Genomic DNA, 17399 nt, shown 5'->3' on the forward strand with positions numbered 1-17399 from the left:
TGCATTTCCATACACCAACCATGAATAATCTGAAAAGGAAATTACAAAAACAATTCCACTTATAATAGCATCAGGATAATAAAATATTTAGAAATTAATCAAAGGGATAAAAGACATACAATGGAAACTACAAAATATTGCTGAAAGAAATTAAGGAGGACACAAACAGAAGTACAGCCTATGTTCATAAGTTGGAAGAGTTAAAAGTTGTTAAGCTGTCAGTACTGTCCAAAGTGATCTAAAGAGTCAGTGTAATCCTTTTTACGATCTCCATGACATTGTCTGCAAAAATGGAAAAACACATTCTAAAGTTAACATGCAATCTCACGGGACCCCAAATAGCCAAAGCAATCTTGAAAAAGAACAAAGCTGGAGAACTCATACTTCCTGGTTTCAAAACTCGTTACAAAGCTACAGTCCTCAACATAGTGTGTAGTGGCATAAAGTGTCACACAGAGCAACAGGATAGAATGGAGAATAGCCCAGAAATAGTCTCCACATATGGTCGAATGATGTTTGACGAGGTCATCAAGACCGTCCAGTGAGGAAAGGAAAGTCTTTTCAAGAAATGGTGCTGGGGACACTGGATGTCCATATTCAAAAGAATGAAGTTGGACTCTCATGTACAAAAAGTCACTCCAAGTGGATCAGAGATTGGAATGGAAGGCCCAACACGATAAAACTCTTCGAAGAGGCCGCCTGGGGGGCTCAATCAGTGCGTCCGACTCTTGGTTTCATCTCAGGTCATGATATCACAGTTTGTGAGTTTGAGCCTCACATCGGGCTCTGCACTGAGACCACAGAGCCCACTTGGGATTTCTGTCTCCCTCTGTCTCTGCTCCTCCCCAGTTTACTCTCTCTCAAAAATAAAGAAATAAACATTCTTAAAAACCCTTAAACTCTTAGAAGAAAACTTAGGGTCAGAACTTCACAACATTGAGTTTGGTGATGAATTCTTGGATGTGACACCAAAAAGCACAGGCAACAAAAGAACAATAGAGAAATTAGACTTCATGGGAATTAAAATTTTTGTGCTTCAAAAGAGACTATTAACAGAGCAAAAAGGCAACCCACAGAAAATATATGTGATGAGGGATTAACATCCAGAACAGATAGAATTTCTAAAAGTCAACAGTAAAAAAAACAAACAACCTCATTTAAAAATGGGCAAAGAACTTTGAATAGACGTTTCTCCAAAGAAGATACACAAATGGCCCATAAGCACACGAGAAGATGCTCAACATCACTCATCATCAGGGAGATGTGCATCAAAACCACAAGGAGATACGACCTCACACCTGTTAGGATGACTACTATTTTTTAAATCTAATTTTTTAAATGGTTGTTTATTTTTGAGAGGTGGGGGAGAGGCAGAGAGAGAGGGCAACACAGAATCTGAAGCAGGCTCCAGGCTCTGAGCTGTCAGCACAGAGCCCAATGCGGGGCTCGAACTCGTGGACTGCAAGATCATGCCCTGAGTCGAAGTTGGACGCTTAACCCACTGAGCCACCCAGGCGCCCCAGGATGACTACTATTTTTTTAAAAAAGAAATTAGGGGCCCCTGGCTGACTCATTCGCTAGGGCATGCAGGTCGTGATCTCAGGATTGTGAGTTCGAGCCCCATGTTTGGTGTTGAGATTACGTTAATGCATAAACTTAATTTGTTTATTTATTTGGGCAAAGGAGATTATTTACAGCGTCATTCACGATAACCAAAAGGTGGAAGTTACCCAAGTGTCCCACGAATAGATGAACAAAATGTGGTACAGCCATACAATGGAATATCTTTCAGCCTTAAAAAGGAAGTTCTGACACCGGCTACAACATGGATGACTCTAGAGGACATTTTGCTATGTGAAATAAGCCGGTCATAAAAAGACAAACACTGTAGGATTCCACTTACATGAGTACCTGTAAGTACCCAGAGTAGTCAGAATCGTGGACAGAGAGTAGAATGGTTGCCAGAGGCCGGGGAGGGGGAGGAGGGTACGGTTTAATGGGTGTCATTTCAGTTTCACCTTCCGGAAAGAGTTCTGGAGGTGGATGGTGGTGGCGGTCGTATAACATTAGGAATGTATACAATACTACTGAGCTTTACACCAAAAAATAGTTGAGATGGTAAATTTTATGTAATGTGTATTTTACCACAATTCTTAAAAAAAGGCTGTCTTCTCTGGGGCTCCTGGGCGGCTCAGCTGGTTAAGTGTCCAACTCTTGATCTCAGCTCAGATCGTGATCTCGCAGTTTGTGAGATCGATCGAGCCCAGCATTGGGCTCTGCCCTGACAGTGTGAAGCCTGCTTGGGATTTTCCTCTCCCTCTGTCTCTGCCCCTCCCCTGCTTGCCCGTGCTCTCTCAATAAGTAAGTAAGTAAGTAAATAAAATAAATAAACAAACAAACTTTAAAAAATTAAAAATAAATTAAAATAGAAAGCTGTCTTCTCAGCGAGGCCAACCTTCCTTGACCTCCCTGTGATCCCTGCCGGTGCAAGTACTGCCTGTGCCCTCTTATGTTACCTCTAGTGTCTCTTACGGTGTAACATACAATCTCCTTACTTCTTCGTCTCATGCACTGGATGTGCTTCTGCCTTAGTCGTGGCACACCCTGGCACGCGGAAATGCTCAATAAGTATTTGTTTATAATAGCTTTTTTTAATGTTTATTTTTTTTTAAATTTTTTTTTTCAACGTTTTTTATTTATTTTTGGGACAGAGAGAGACAGAGCATGAACGGGGGAGGGGCAGAGAGAGAGGGAGACACAGAATCGGAAACAGGCTCCAGGCTCTGAGCCATCAGCCCAGAGCCCGACGCGGGGCTCGAACTCACGGACCGCGAGATCGTGCCCTGGCTGAAGTCGGACGCTTAACCAACTGCGCCACCCAGGCGCCCATTTAATGTTTATTTTTGAGAGAGAGAGACACACAGAATCCGAAGCAGGCTCCAGGCTCAGAACTGTCCGCACAGAGCCTGACATGGGACTTGAACTCATGGACCGCGAGATCATGACCTAAGCCGAAGTCGGACGCTTAACTGAGCCACCCAGGCGCCCCTCGTTTATAATCGCTTTATTGAGACGTAAGTCACAAGCCATGCATCCCACTCACGTGGAGTGTGTAATTCAGGGATTTTCCTATATATTCACGAGGCTGTGCCACCATCACTGCTGTCTAACTGCAGCACATTGTGAAGATCTCAGACAGAGAACCCCTACCCACCAGCGGTCACCACCTGTCACCGCCAGGCCCCCCAGCCCCCGGCAACCACGGATCCACTTTCTGCCTGTGGACACGTGTGAGTGGACACATACGGTGTGCGTGCTTTTGTGGCCGAGTCCTCTCGCTCGGCGTGATGTTCATGTAGCACGTAGCAGCCCTTCATTTCTGTCTCACTCTGTTTTTTCCCACCTTGCCGTGTGGTTCTGCAGGCGTCTTTTGGTCAACTCAGCTCAGACGTTGCCTGCTTTGTGAATCTTCCCAGATTTAGAGCACCACGTGCAGTGTCCGACACAGGGCCACATCACTGCTTCGGAAGTAGACCTGAGGCCTGCTAAGTCTTAAGGACTAAACTACTTGTTCTCCGAGATACGCGTTCCTCGGTTCCTTCTACTACAGTTGACTTTCCGTTGTACCTGCTCCCTGAAGACACTGGGGAAGTAGATCCAAATCTCCTAGCCAGCACACCGGGAAGTCAAACCCATTTTACTCCTGCCACCAAGCGGTAAGAGGCCAGCATGACACCGATCCAGACTGGACGGACCAGACCCCAGAGGGCTGAGGGCCTCAGCCGCGCCTGCCCTTCCTGTGCGTGAAGCTCAGCGCTTAACCTCCTCCTCAGGGTTCAGCATGCCTGCTTTTGCTGAGGATGTTTCCAAGCCCGCGGTCAGGCTTTTTATGGGCCAGGTTCAAGGTTGTTTGAACCCCTTCCGGATCCGGCTGGTTGTCAGAATTACCTGTGGGTGTTTAAAACGTAGCGGTGCCGGGGCCCCACCTCAGCCTAATGAACTAGAATCTCCGGGTTACGACCCAGGTCTCTGTATTTTGTAAATCTTAACAGCTTGAGAATCACCGTGCTGGCCTGTAGGCTCCTGGAGGGCAGGAGCCTGGAGTTCTTGTTCAGCCCCGCAGGGCCTGCTCCTGGCACGGGTCTGGCACAGGCAAAGTGCACAGGTGTGGATCAGAAGGACAAAGAATGGGCGGATTCCGTGAAAGAACAAACGGCTACAAACTGCAAAGATTTTTACAAAGCGGTTTTTTTTACATGGAGGTGAAATTCACATAACACAGATACGCCATTTTAAAGTCAACGACTCAATGGCATTTCGTATATGATAGTGTTGTACAACCGTGACCTCTATCAAGTTCCAAAATATTTCCATCGCCCCGAGAGAAGGCCCCGTACCCATGAAGCAGTTACTCCTCACTTCTGCTCCCTGGAACCCCTGGCTACCACTAATCTGCCTGTTGCCTCCACGAGTTTGCCTCTTCTGGACATTTCACTACATGGAATCACACAAGATGTGTCTTTTGCATCTGATTTCTCTCACTGAGCGTAATAATGTCAAGGCCCATCCGCACTGTAGCACAGCTCAGCACGCCGCTCCTTTTTGCGGCTGAGTAGTACTCTCCTGTGTGAAGGACCACGTTCGCTATTCAGCTGTTTGCGGACACATGGAACCCTTTCCACGCGGAGTCAGCTGGGAGGGGACTCGCCACACAAGATCACTCTCTGGCTCTGCTCTCCAATCTGACGCATGCTTATCCTGCTTGCTCTGGGGCCCGTGGCCTTGCCTTCACGTGGCTGTCTGGTGGCATGAAGGGGAGTGACTGCCACGTGTGGTATTTGCAGAGGCACAGAAGTTAGCTCAGTACACGGCGTCCGAGGGAAGCCCCGCGTCCTCTTTCCAGAAAGCTCTATTTGTTTGAAGCTTCTCCAGTTGCTTTGATTTTAGCTCCAGACCCCGTGCTGTAGCCCAGGATCCTCCTCAAAAAGGCTAATAAGCACCCATTTGTCCTGGCACTTGGTGCCTAGGAGCCTCTCTGTGGCCAAGCCTGCCTCACACTGGCAGCCGCGGGGGCGTGAGTCCCAGGTCTTCCGCGGGGGGCCTCACGGGGCTCTCCGGTCGCGCTCATCACCTGCCCCCCAGCCAGTGAGGAAGGGGATCCCACAAAGCTATTGCCTACAGGCTTTTGGCGCGCAAACCCAAGACCCTGTTAAATGAGAACATCACAGGAAAACCTGAGCGAGATTCCCCGAGACCCCTCTTGTAGGATAAAGAAACCGTTTGTCCTCATTTCCTCTTGTCTTTACGATTCCTGTAGGTGTGAGGCCCCTGGAACTATTTGAAATTTAAGTGTGTAAGTTATATGCGGTGAAATACACAACTCTTAAACATGCAGCTTACTGAATTCTAACATATGTGTACATCCATGTCATCCCTCCCCGAGCATACTGAGTTTCTGCAGCCCCGAAAGCCTCCTCCGGTGGTTTTCCACCAGTGGGTTCCACCCCAGAGGCAGCCATGTTCTGACCTCCGTCACCGTCAGCCAGTGCCGTCTGCTCTGGACTTCACTGAATGGGCTCGTCAGCACACGCACTTGGAGCCTGACTTCTCTCCCCCAGGGCTACGCCTCTGACATTCATCTGTGTGGTCGCATACAGTGCGGTTTGTTGTCGCATCGTTGTGTGGTGTTCCACTGTGTGTGACCGTCACGGTTCACTTACTTGCCACGCAACACTGATGGGAACACCTGTCGTCTCGGTGGCCGCTCACCGAGGTGACATCCCCAGCCTTGTCAGTGGGGAGGGGCCTTGACTCCTCCCATCTAACCCTCAGCCCCCAGCAGAGCAGACTGGCTGAGAAGTGCACCTGGGTCACGCACAGCCAGTCTGCAAGCTGGGTGGGACCTCAAGGGACCCCACCCCAGGGGGCAGAGGCAGTTAGCTTCTAAGTCCCGGGGTGCAGAGTGGGACCAAGTGAGAGTCTGAACAGAGGCTCCCGGCCAGAGGCAGGGCAGTGACTGGCTGCGCCTGTAGCTGCGGAGAAGATACTGCGTGAACAGAAGCTGGGAGGGGGTCTGGGGCCCGGCGGGGTACTCCGGGGTCCGAGTCCCTGTGGGCCTTGGGTCCATGCCCGATCCTCCCCAGTGGGTCCCTACGACTGACAGCCCTTCTCTGGAGCTGCCCTGGCCACGCCCTCGTACCTTGAGGGAAACAGTGTCCCCGGGCACCCCAAATCTTTGCGGAGGGTGAGGCCAGGTATTCCTGGCGCCTCTGGTTTGCAGCCTCAAAGATCCTTCATTTTTCCCTCTGACACTCTGCCTTTCGGACTAATTTTCTTTTTGAAGATCAACTTCCCAAAATTAAGTCCACCCAAGTTCCCAAGTAAAATGAAAAGCCATTTTTCTTACAAATCTTATATGGACATAATTTAATATAAGGCATAAACTAATAAACTAAAGATCATATATTACAGCAGTAGCACAATAAAAAACAAGCCACTATAGGAGACAAATGAATGGTATTTTCGCCAAGGGGAAAAGAGAAACAGAAACGAGATGTGAGTTACATTCTGTGTGTAAATAACTTTAAAGAGAAATAATAAAGGTGACGTCTGTAACTCTCAGTATATTTGGGGAGAGATTATTTAATCACAGTAAAATAAGAGGTGATAAGTTTAGCTGAAGCTTTGCATAATCAGAATTCAGTTAGTTTCCCGAGAAAGGCACGATGGGCGAGTCTCATTTTATGGGATTTTTAAGATTTGGGAGATCCGCAACATTCGCTCCTGTTGGGGTGCCACGGGCTCCAGCGGGGCAGCTCTGCCTTCATCTGAAAGGTGGCACGTGGTCTTTGAAACTTCTTGTAAGGGCGCCTGGGTGGCTCAGTCAGTTGAGCATCCGGCTTCAGCTCAGGTCATGATCTCGAGGTTTGTGAGGTTGAGCCCCGAATCCAGCTCACTGCTGTCAGCACGGAGCCCACTTCGGCTCCTCTCTTCCCCTGTCTCCTTGCCCCTACCGCACTCGTGCTCTCTCTCAAAAACAAAAACATAAAAATAAATAAATGAAGTTTCTTTTAAAATCTCATTAAGCAAAATACTGAGTGATAAAAAAAAATAGAAGTAACTATTGATATGCACAGCAGCCTGGACGGACCTGCAGAGAATTACGCTGGGTGAGAACAGCTGATCCCAGAAGGTTACGCACCATGCGATTCCATTTATAGGACGTTCCCGAAACGGAAAATTACAGAAATGGGAACGGACGAGAGGTTGCCGGGGTTGGGATTGGAGGGTGGTGGGTGTGGTTATGAAAGAAGGGACCCTTGTGGTGATGGATGTTCCGTATCTCGACCACGGTGACGGACACACGAACCCGCGCACGGACAAAACCCACGCATCGAGGTGCGCGCACGTGCACAAGCGCGCAGACGTAAAATTGGGGAGAACTGAGTCAGGCTGGCGGAGGATCGGTGTCGACGTGCCAGTGTCCCGGTTGATACCACACTGTGGTTTTGTGAGGTGTCACTGTGCAAGTGACAGGAACTGGTGTATAGGGTCTCTCTGCAGTGTTTCTTGCTGTTGCCTCACAATGAACAGTTTCATTTAAAAACAGCAGGAAGAAACTTTCCTCCGAGTCAGCCCTGTCGGGCACCCACGCAGATGGTAAGGTGAGAAGGGAGGCCGGGACCGAGTCCTTCAGGCTCGGCCCTTGGTGCGCGCCTGGCGTCCACCGCCTGCGGCCCAGCTGTGCTGCCCGCGTGCGCACGGAGGCCCGGCTGCCGGGCTGGGCTGGTGGCGGACCCAAGGACGCTCCTTCCAGCTGCCGGTCCAGCTCCGTCGCAGGCCCAGGCTGCCACCCCTTACGTCTCAGGTATCTTTAGGGCCCGCTCAGGGTGGCACTTTTGCCAACATTTCCAGCTTTGTTGCGATTAATGTGCTGTTGCCGTTAGGTTCGTTTGCTCGCTTTGTGGTGGCGGTGGCAGTAGAAGGAGGTGAGAGAGGAGAGGCGCTGGGGTCGGTCAGGTCACAGTGCAGCCGGCAGGGTGCCTCTCGGAGCTGGCGGGCTTGTCTTGTGTCTCCCCGGAGACGCAGGGGCGGCTCACGGGAGCCGCAGGGAGTTTGGAAATGCGGAGACGCGTAAGGAAGAAAATGAAGATGAAAAGCACTCACCGTCCCACTGCCCAGAGAAACCCAGGGTTAATGTGTCGGAGCATTTCCTTGCCTTAAAAACATTGTGTGTGGGTGAGCGCAAGATTCTGTTTTGATCCCCTCGTTGTTCACTCAACATTACGTTACGAATACTCTCCGCGACCAAATTAAGGGTAATTTAGAGTGTCTTGGTGTGATCGCACGTGGCTGTCCCAAACCCTCTCGAACCAACACCTTGCTCACTTGGTGGAGTTTTTGACTGTTTATTTCAGAATCCTGCTCTTCTGGAGACACCACTCAGGTGTGAATCCTCAGAGATTTCTTTTTCTATCTAGTAAGCACAGCATTATGAAGAAAAGTCGAGAAATGTATTTGCTTGCTGCCCACATCGTGAGACTCATCAGTGCAGTAACAGTTTTACTACTATATTCCCGCCCGGCTCAGTTTTATGTAGTGAAATTGGGGGTGTTTGTGCAAAACTTCCCTTTTGCAGGGAGAGGAATGGTTTGTGTCTGTGAATTTTATCTGGTTTTAAACAGTTGTTTTTTAATGATCTCTTGGCGCATTTGTCTTAATTGCTGAGTCAGAGCGTGCTGAGGTTTTTATAGCTTCTTAAAACTGTTAGGAGACGCCATTGGACCTCTTGGTGGGGTCACACCAGTTCAGTGGTGAGACCCCTTTGATCAGGAACCCCCCAAAATGTAAACAGAAGCATGTAAGGGATTGTGGGACTTCAGGGGGCTGGCGGGGGGCAGGGGACTGCTGCTTCTCATTATGAGCTCTTGGGTGACATTTGATATTTTTACCGCGTGAATGTGTTACTTTGCATAAAAACCATGGGGAAAGATGCCTTCGGTTCGGTCTTGAAAGTCACAAGGGATAAATCTCCTTATTTTACAGAAATGTAGGAAGGCTCCCGTTCCTTTCTCTTCCACGTAAAAGATGTAGGTTAGCGTGTTGGCCGGAGAAAGAAGATGTTTCTGGGACTCTGAGGAGCTCGGGCTGGCCTTTGATTCGAAAGCGAGCTGTGCCGTCCCAGACCGACCTCCCTCCCCCGTCGGTGGAGGGCCCATTAGATGGGGTGTTGTTTGTGCCCCGGGAGAGGTGCTGGTGTGCAGGGGGCTCAACCACAGTGCTCCTGCATCAAAGGAAGAGAATGCTGTCCTGGGTTTAAAGGAAATTGCATTAACGGATGAATGAATGCATTTAATTTAAGGATTTCCCCATAGCGGTTTCTTGGACCCTGGATGCCTGCTACTACACCTTCGCTGCTGGCAAAGGTGTAGACATTCAGATGTCAGTCCCCGGGCCCCGGTCTTTGCCCATGTTCCACATCATGCCTTCCTTCCACATCTCAGCTTGAACATTAAATTTAATAAATAAGCTTAAGAAAATTATTTCTGTCTAGCTAAAAGGTGGTTTTTTGAAATATTTTTAAGTGAAGAGAACTATATGCATATCATATAGTAGTCTTTTCTGCATGTAGAATTGTTCTGGGTACCTATAATGGAATAAAATACATTTATAGTCCTAAGTGTTCAACAGAATCATCATGCCCTCCAAAGTCTCTACGGTCTTAGGGCACTTGGTATTTGGTGAAAGACAGTGAATGCTCTTCTGTAACTTTCCCACAGTGACTCAGGGGATGAGCCCTTTGAAAAGATCGATTCTTCCCATAAAGCTCAGATGTATATTTCAGTGAGGGTCCATGTTGGTTCCAGACAGAGTTGGGAAGATTGCTTCCGGGGGCCTTCCTTCTCTCCCCTTCGGGCATCAGTGGCTCCGAATATGCGGCTGCTTCCTCGACAGCCCCGACTCGCCACGTCCAAACCCGAATTCTTAATCTTCCTCCTGAAAGCTGCCATTTCCCGTTCTTACCCCTCTCGGCCGATGGTTAGCCTGATTGCCATGGCCAACCCCTGAGAGGCACTGACTCCTCACTCTTTCTCACTTGCCCTCCGGTGCCCTGTTGACAGTACCCCGAACTTGTTGGCTGCTCTCCGTCTCTGCCATCACTGTGACTCCCCGGTCCAGGCCACCGTCCCGACTCACGGCCTCCTCGCTGGGCTTCCTGCTTCCGCTTTTACCTAGTAAAGTCCATCTGCCATTACAACGGCCACCAAATCTAGAAATAAGATCACATCACTGGCCTGTTTAAAACTTCCCAGTGGCTTTATATCAGTCAAGTTCTAGCCAGCAAAACAGGCCCAACTTCAAGTGTATATAACCAAGGGATTTAAGGTAGGGAGTTGTTCACACAGAGGGTGAGGCAATCTGGAGACAGCCCGCATAACATGGCAGGAATCCGTTGCCACCTCTAGTCCGGAGGGACAAAAGGAGGAAGCTAGGACGGCACTGAGGATCATCCAGATTTCCTTCCCGTGGCCACTACGGGCCCAGTACATAAAGCAGTGCCTGGCGTATAGGCGCTTAGTAAATGTTGGTCCGACGTTTGGTTGGACAGATGGATGGGTGGACAGACGGACGGATGGATGGACAGACGGATGGACGGACGGGTCGGCTTTCCCACTTGGCATCTCCCTTCCAGATATCATGTATATATTTGGAAGGCCTGATGGTGGCATCCTGCTTTCCTTAGGCAGTGGCCCTCCCCAGGGATCTCTGCCCAGGAACTATGTGGCCTGTGGTGTCAGACGTGTTTGAGTTTGAATCCTGAGTGCCCTCACCTAGCCGTAGAAGCTTGGATGCTTCTGTTTCCTAGTCAGTCTAAGAGGGATCATAGTAATGAAGGCCGCCTCACAGGGTTGACGTGAGCGGCCTCAGGCGCCAGTGTCCAGCTTCAGCATGGCGCCGTGCCGCGGGCACAGGTAAGTGTAAATTGGACAAACAGCCAGTTTGTGCCTCGGGAGCAGCTGCTGTGGTCCGGGCAACCCCCCCTGGGCATCACAGAAGCTCCGTGGTGTTCTCTGCGTAGTCTTCTTTGCAGGACTTTGCAGAGCCAGCGGGCTGAGCATTTCAGAGCTGGGTACCATGGGGTGGCACTGTCGGCCAGCCATTGGCCTCAGCATCCACACGCTCTGCCTGGATGCAGGCCCTCTGCCAAGTGAGTCTGTGCCGACAGGGCCCAAGTGGCCCTGTGATGGTCAGCCCAGATTTCTTTTAATGTTTACTTATTCTGAGAGAGAGAGAGAGAGAGAGAGAGAGAGAGCGCTCTAGCAGGGAAGGGGCAGAGAGAGAGAGGGAGAGAGAGAATCCCAAGCAAGCTCTGCGCTGTCAGCACCAAGTCCAATGTGGGGCTTGAACCCACAAACCGTGAGATCATGGTCAGACAAAACCAAAAGTCTGACAGTTAACTGGCTGAGCCACACGGGCACCCCAGATTTTTAAATTTAAAAATCACACTGTTTTGGATTGACTGTATAATTTAGCAATGTCTTCCAGGAACCGGACTGGATGTAGAACAGATCACTGCAATCTATCTAGCCAGTCAGTTTCACTAATTTGTGTTTTGGGAATGCAGCGAATGCGGTAAAAACAGACAGAATTCCTGGAACGTGTTCTCAAACGCGTCAGCTCTCCTGAGGAAAACCAATCGCACCTCTGTCTGGAGGTCTGAAGGCCCCACACCGGCCTGTGGATCTGGACCAGGACTTAGCCACTGTGGAGTTTGCTAGTGCATGGAGTGAGGTATTCAACCTCGACAAGTGGCCTCGACATTAAATAAAATTTTCGGAAGGAATTTTTCAGATTGAGAAATTGTTCATTTAAATGTTCACACTGAGAAGTGCCTGGCTGGCTCAGGCAATAGAGCGTGTGGCTCTTGATCTCGGGGTTGTGAGTTCAAGCCCCAGCTTGGGTGTAGAGATTCCTTAAAAATAAAATCTTTGAAAATTTTCAATAAATAAAATAAATAAAAAATAAATGTTCCCACTCATTTAATAACGACGACTCCTACCTTTTTTTTTTTTTTTAATTTTTTTTTTCAACGTTTTTTATTTATTTTTGGGACAGAGAGAGACAGAGCATGAACGGGGGAGGGTCAGAGAGAGAGGGAGACACAGAATCGGAAACAGGCTCCAGGCTCCGAGCCATCAGCCCAGAGCCTGACGCGGGGCTCGAACCCACGGATCGTGAGATCGTGACCTGAGCTGAAGTCGGACACTCAACCGACTGCGCCACCCAGGCGCCCCATCCTACCTTTTATCAGATGTTCAAGAACTGCTTGACTCTCTCCCTAAGTGCTGTACTGTGTCCAGCCCCCCCCCCCCCCCCGCCAAGGACTGCCGCGTCATCGGCGCGATTTCATAGTGAAGGAAGCCCACCCTGGAAGGGGCCAAGTGACTCGCCAAGGCGTCTAGTCCAGGAAGAGTCTGAGCCAGAATCCCACCTGAGGTGTCGGGCCCCAAAGTCTGCTGTTGGACCCTGTGCACTGACTGCCCCAAGAAGGTCACGTCAGCGGGAGGAAACCGCTGCCTCGCGCTTGGTGGCCAGACCTGGGGTTCGGCGTCGGGTCTCGTCAGCGTATCCACGCGCGTGGAGGGGATTTGGACAGTGGTTGCCACTTCCGGATGCACTTCCTGTGGGGCCGCAAAGTGAAGGCGGGGGATGGTCGAGGTGGGACCGAAAGCCCCTAGAGCGTGGTGCAGCGGGCAGACTGCTTCCATGTCACTGAGGTCTGACGCTGAGGTCGGACGCTGAGCCCGTCCCCCTCACCCACCTGGCTTATTTCTTCGGCCGGGAGCGGCGTGCAGCTCGGTGGCCTCCCTCCTGCAGGGGTCAGATCCCCGCACCTCCTGGTGAGGCTTTGCTAGCCACCCTGTCGCTTTCTAGGCCGAACACCCTGTTGTAATTTTCTTCATACTTTGTGCTGTTTGATATTTTCCTTTCTGTTTGAGTCGCTGTTTTCACTTTCCATCTCCTCTCCACTAAAATGCAAGTTATGGATGATCAGAAACTTTGCCGAGTCCGCTAGCCAATAGAAAGTTGTTCAATGAACTATTAAATGAACTTCTTAAGTCAACAAAGCAAAATACGAGAGAGACCTCACAACCTGCAAAGAAGAGAATGGATGCCGATAACTTTCAACAAATGGCTGGAGTTTAAGTGCAGAGTTAAATTGTGTTCAAGATTCACTGAGACTGTATAAACAGCTTGATTTTTCCTGCAGTCTTAGATTGGCAACCTATTTGAATGGAGCTGGAAATCCTCAGCTTTTTAATAAAAATCTCACCAACAAAGAAAGGCTACCAGATACCTTTGGATTGGGCACCGGACCAACACGGCCGTGTTAGGCAGCCGCACTGTTGGCCATCTGGCCCGACTGCTCGGAGTTTCAGAGGCTGAAACGTTTCCACTGAAACCCAGCATAGACTGCTCTTCGTTGAGAGGAAGGAGGCAAGAGCAGGTTTTCCTGAGTGCTGGAAACGCCCTTCGGTAAAATGCTGTCCAACCCAAACTCTAGTACCTTGGAGGGTAGTAAAATGTGCACAGAAACCCTTGTAACGTGGGGAGATTACGGTGTCCATAAATATTTATGGGGCAGCCACAGCTTCTTAGGCAGAATACACAGGACATCTGCCACCAAGGCTGAAATACCCACTGGATATTTCCGTCCGTAGACTCGAGGAACATACTCATTTTTGACAAAGAAAGGTCGTGTTTTGAAGGTGAGTTTGGGGTCAGAGGGCTTATCTCCTTCTAAATTCCCCACCTACTGAAACCGTCTGCCTCGAAGATCTCACAAGACGCCCTCGCCCCACCGATTTCTAATCCCTCGCTGTCTCCCACCAGGAGGGGACTCTGATGTCTGGCCCTTGCCGGTCCTGGGTGCGACGCCCTGGCTCACGGCTCCAGGGAGGCGTGCGGCGCGCAAGGAGAGGCGCGTGCCGGCTGGATCCCGGCGCCTCCTTGGCCTCGAGCCCCCGGGAAGGCTGAGCGCTCGGTTCTTGAGTTTTGCTGGCAGTTTTCCCACTTGCCGCGGAGTTCCCCGTAAGAAGTGTGGTCTTCCTCCTGTTGTTTTGGGTTGTTGTTTATACAGCGCTCCGGATACATATGGCACATGGAAGCAATTAAGGTAAAGACGTAAAGTGGGCCTGTCCCCCAGGGCTCCCGATCTGCCAATCTCCCGCTTCCAGGGAGGCCCCGCGTAGACAGGAGCCTCGTGACGTGAGGCTCACACGAACAGGCACGGGGAGAGCACACTGGGCAGAGCAGTTCCGTTTTGTCGCTTTTTAAGATTGGTTTTTAACGTCAGTTGATAGAAAACAGAAGCCCTTCCGTACAAAAATGAATCAGATTTGTAGCTGCTGCTGCTGCTGGAAACTCACACTGTGGCTTGGTAGCCACACAGGCCGTGACAGACATTTGCCGTCTCTCATCTAGAAACTGCCATAAACCGTCCGGTGTGAGTGTGTCTTCACGGGTGCAAAAGAGAGACAGACGGGAGGCCTCAGGGAGCAAAGGTCGTGACATCGTCCGTGATGGCTTCTCTCCATTCCTGTGCGTCACTGGCAGTTTGGTCCACCTGGAGGTGGCCACGCAGTGCGGCATGGGGACTCCACACGCACTCTCTCGGTGACCGTGACTTGCCACCATCGCCCCCACCGAGCCGTGCCGGCCTTTTCACATTCGGTAGCGTGTGCGTACGTGGCTTGTAAGTGTGCCGTGGCCACTAGCAACCAACACGTCCTTCCTCTCTCTTCCCCCCGAACTGCCACGGGGGCGTTGCGCAGAGTGTGGCGAGAACAGAGGCGCCCTGGTTGTCTTAGGCTCGGCCCTGAGGAGAAAAGACTAAGCTCCAATCCAGCAGAGCTTCATTAATGTGGAGCAGTAGAGAAGGCGCCTACACTCTGCGCTTACCACGGTCAAGTGGACTTCACGTACTGGACGTTGACTTGCCGTGCCATTGAACGTGATTCCTTACAATGTGAAAATTTAACCAAGACAGGGTTGTGCAGGGTTGTGCAGGACAGGGTTACGCGACAGCAAGAAGCCACCTTACATTTAACCTGAAGGGGGCAGCAGCTTATTCTCTCCAAGGCTTGAAGCCCTATTTAGACCCAAGGGAGGGGGAGGGGGTCTTGCAATGTGAGTGTGTAAGTTATAGTAGCAGAGAGCAGATATATGGAGAGACCTGCCACATTCAGATTTTAGCAATGCTCATAAACCCTTTCTGATGACACATAATGGAGAGAAGAGAGCAGGGGATAAAATTTTGATAGCGATTTAGGCTGACTGAATGTGAACAGACTCGATTTAATATTCAGACTAGTCAAGTAATTTGCTCTGAACTCCAAAATAATAAATATAAATGTGAAGTAAATGGCATCAGGCTGTCCAGAGGCCCAGGGGAGAGTGCCATGCCGACCCAGGGTGGGGCCTCTCCTCCGTTTCTGCTTCAGACCCCTGACATCCGGGGCCGGGGCAGCCAGGCAAATGACCCTGAGACAGCACGCATGTGTTTCCACATCCCAGCCTGGCAGCCCCTGGGCTTTGCCAGAGGTGTCTCCCTCTCCCTCTCCCTCTCTCTCTCTCTCTCTCTCTCTCTCTCTCTCTCTCTCTCTCTCTCTCTCTCTCTCTCTCTCTCTCTCTCTCTCTCTCTCACATACACACACACACAGACATACACACACACACACTCTGGCTAAGCATGTCTGAGAACAATTCAGTTCCCAGTAACTCTGATTCTATGGACAAAGGGAAGCTTCTTGTAGTCAGGGATCAGGATTTTTTTTCTGGGCTGTGTGACGAGCCCAGGATTTATTTTGGCAAGTTCAAAAATAGTATGTGTTCTCACAAATTCCCAGGCATCGTCTGCCTCAACTGGGCTGGGCTGGAGCCCCTGGGTTCCAGCTTTCGTGACCTGTGCTCATTTAAAAAGATGATTTACGGCATCAATAAGAGAACAGCACAGAAGCAGACACAGTCAGCTGCATTTTAGTTTCAGAAAATAAGACGGTCTCTAGGACACGACACAGTGACTTCATTTTAAATACTGCCCGTAGATTTCGGTATCACTTGAATATTTGAAAGAGAATTATGGGTGTTCACAGCATTCGTTGATCTAGGGCTCAAGGGTGGTGTGGGGAAAAAAATCCCGAAGTCTTGAAGGAGGATATTTTCAGCATCTTTCTCCAACTGAAATCCAGCTGCTGTGTGTTCCCCCGGCCGTGTCCCCAAAGCTTATTCATGTTCCACTGTCACAGCATCCCCAGGTCACCCACACTGCTGTCAACCACATCCCACTTGTGCTCCTCTAAACCAGTGTACTTGTCAGCTTACGTAAATACAGAATGAAGCTGTGAATCACCACTACAAAATTATCCTTGTGGCTTTTGGGGCACGCTTAACTTTTAACATACTACCTGAATTACCGGTCTAAAATCAATCAGAATCTTGGCCCTCCTCCCGACCGAGACAAGGACCGGGGGTTGCCTCATTTGCAACCGCCGTCACCTTCGCTCCGTGTCACCGTCTGTGTCCGGCCCTTCTGGTGTCAGCATCTTTGCCGTAGACATCTTTGCCTCAAGCACGTTTTTCCATAGACATTTTCGCTGCACAACTAATTGGCCATAAGGCAATTTTGCCATAGAAGGTAAAAAAATAATTGTTGACAGTTCAGTTTGACAATTTGGTTCCATCAGACTGGTTCACAGTTTGGTCTCTGTTGGTGCAGGACTCCCACTTTTATATTATATAGATCTTAGCCCTCCTGATGGTCTACACGGCCGCACGGGGTGTTCAGACCACATTTCCCGTGGAACTTTGGAGCATCTATCAGCAGACATGTGACAGTTGGCCACGAACACACAACAGCGTGGATGGCTTTCACAGCGTAGCAAAAGCCCAGTTCCAGTACGCACCCTCGTATCTAGAAACTGGTGCCTCTCTTAACGAAGGAAGGAATTTTAGTGGAAAAGGCAGTGTGATGCCGGACGAGGAAACAGACTGACAAGCAAAACAGTGCCCAATACCAAGAACAGAAGACGTGGAAGACAAGTCCACAAAATAAATCAGTCGTTTGTCAGTATTGACCATGAATCTGCACCACACGTTTTGAATGTGTTCAAGTATCTTGTGTTTGGCAATAAAGTCTTGAATTTTTATTCATTTTTCGTGTTCCATTATGTCCTCTTTAACGAATGTCCCTCTTTTATCTTTTGTGATCTTGTGTCTTTTGTATCTTTTATGGCAGCATTGCCTCACGGCCCGCTGGTTCTGTAGTGTCTAGAACCATTACTGCCCCCCAGAGTCGTGTTTCCATCTGGTTTCCAACCACCCAGTACGCCCTTGGC

The 17399-nt window shown here is 49.9% G+C and overlaps 1 protein-coding gene across 3 annotated transcripts in view; it reads left to right on the forward strand.

The window, feature by feature from the left end:
- The window catches only part of UNCX (UNC homeobox), an 80456-nt gene that overhangs the window by 27180 nt on the left and 35877 nt on the right, over positions 1-17399 (forward strand). Inside the window, exon 3 of one of the 3 annotated variants that reach the window (XR_006212406.1) lies at positions 11627-11937. The exons of the other annotated variants lie outside the window; for them this stretch is intronic. The gene's annotated coding sequence lies outside the window, so the exon portion shown is untranslated. Of the gene's footprint in view, positions 1-11626; positions 11938-17399 lie in introns of those variants that run through there. 3 annotated transcript variants of the gene reach the window in all.

This window comes from Panthera tigris, chromosome E3, assembly GCF_018350195.1.
Source record: "Panthera tigris isolate Pti1 chromosome E3, P.tigris_Pti1_mat1.1, whole genome shotgun sequence".
NCBI lineage: Eukaryota > Metazoa > Chordata > Mammalia > Carnivora > Felidae > Panthera > Panthera tigris.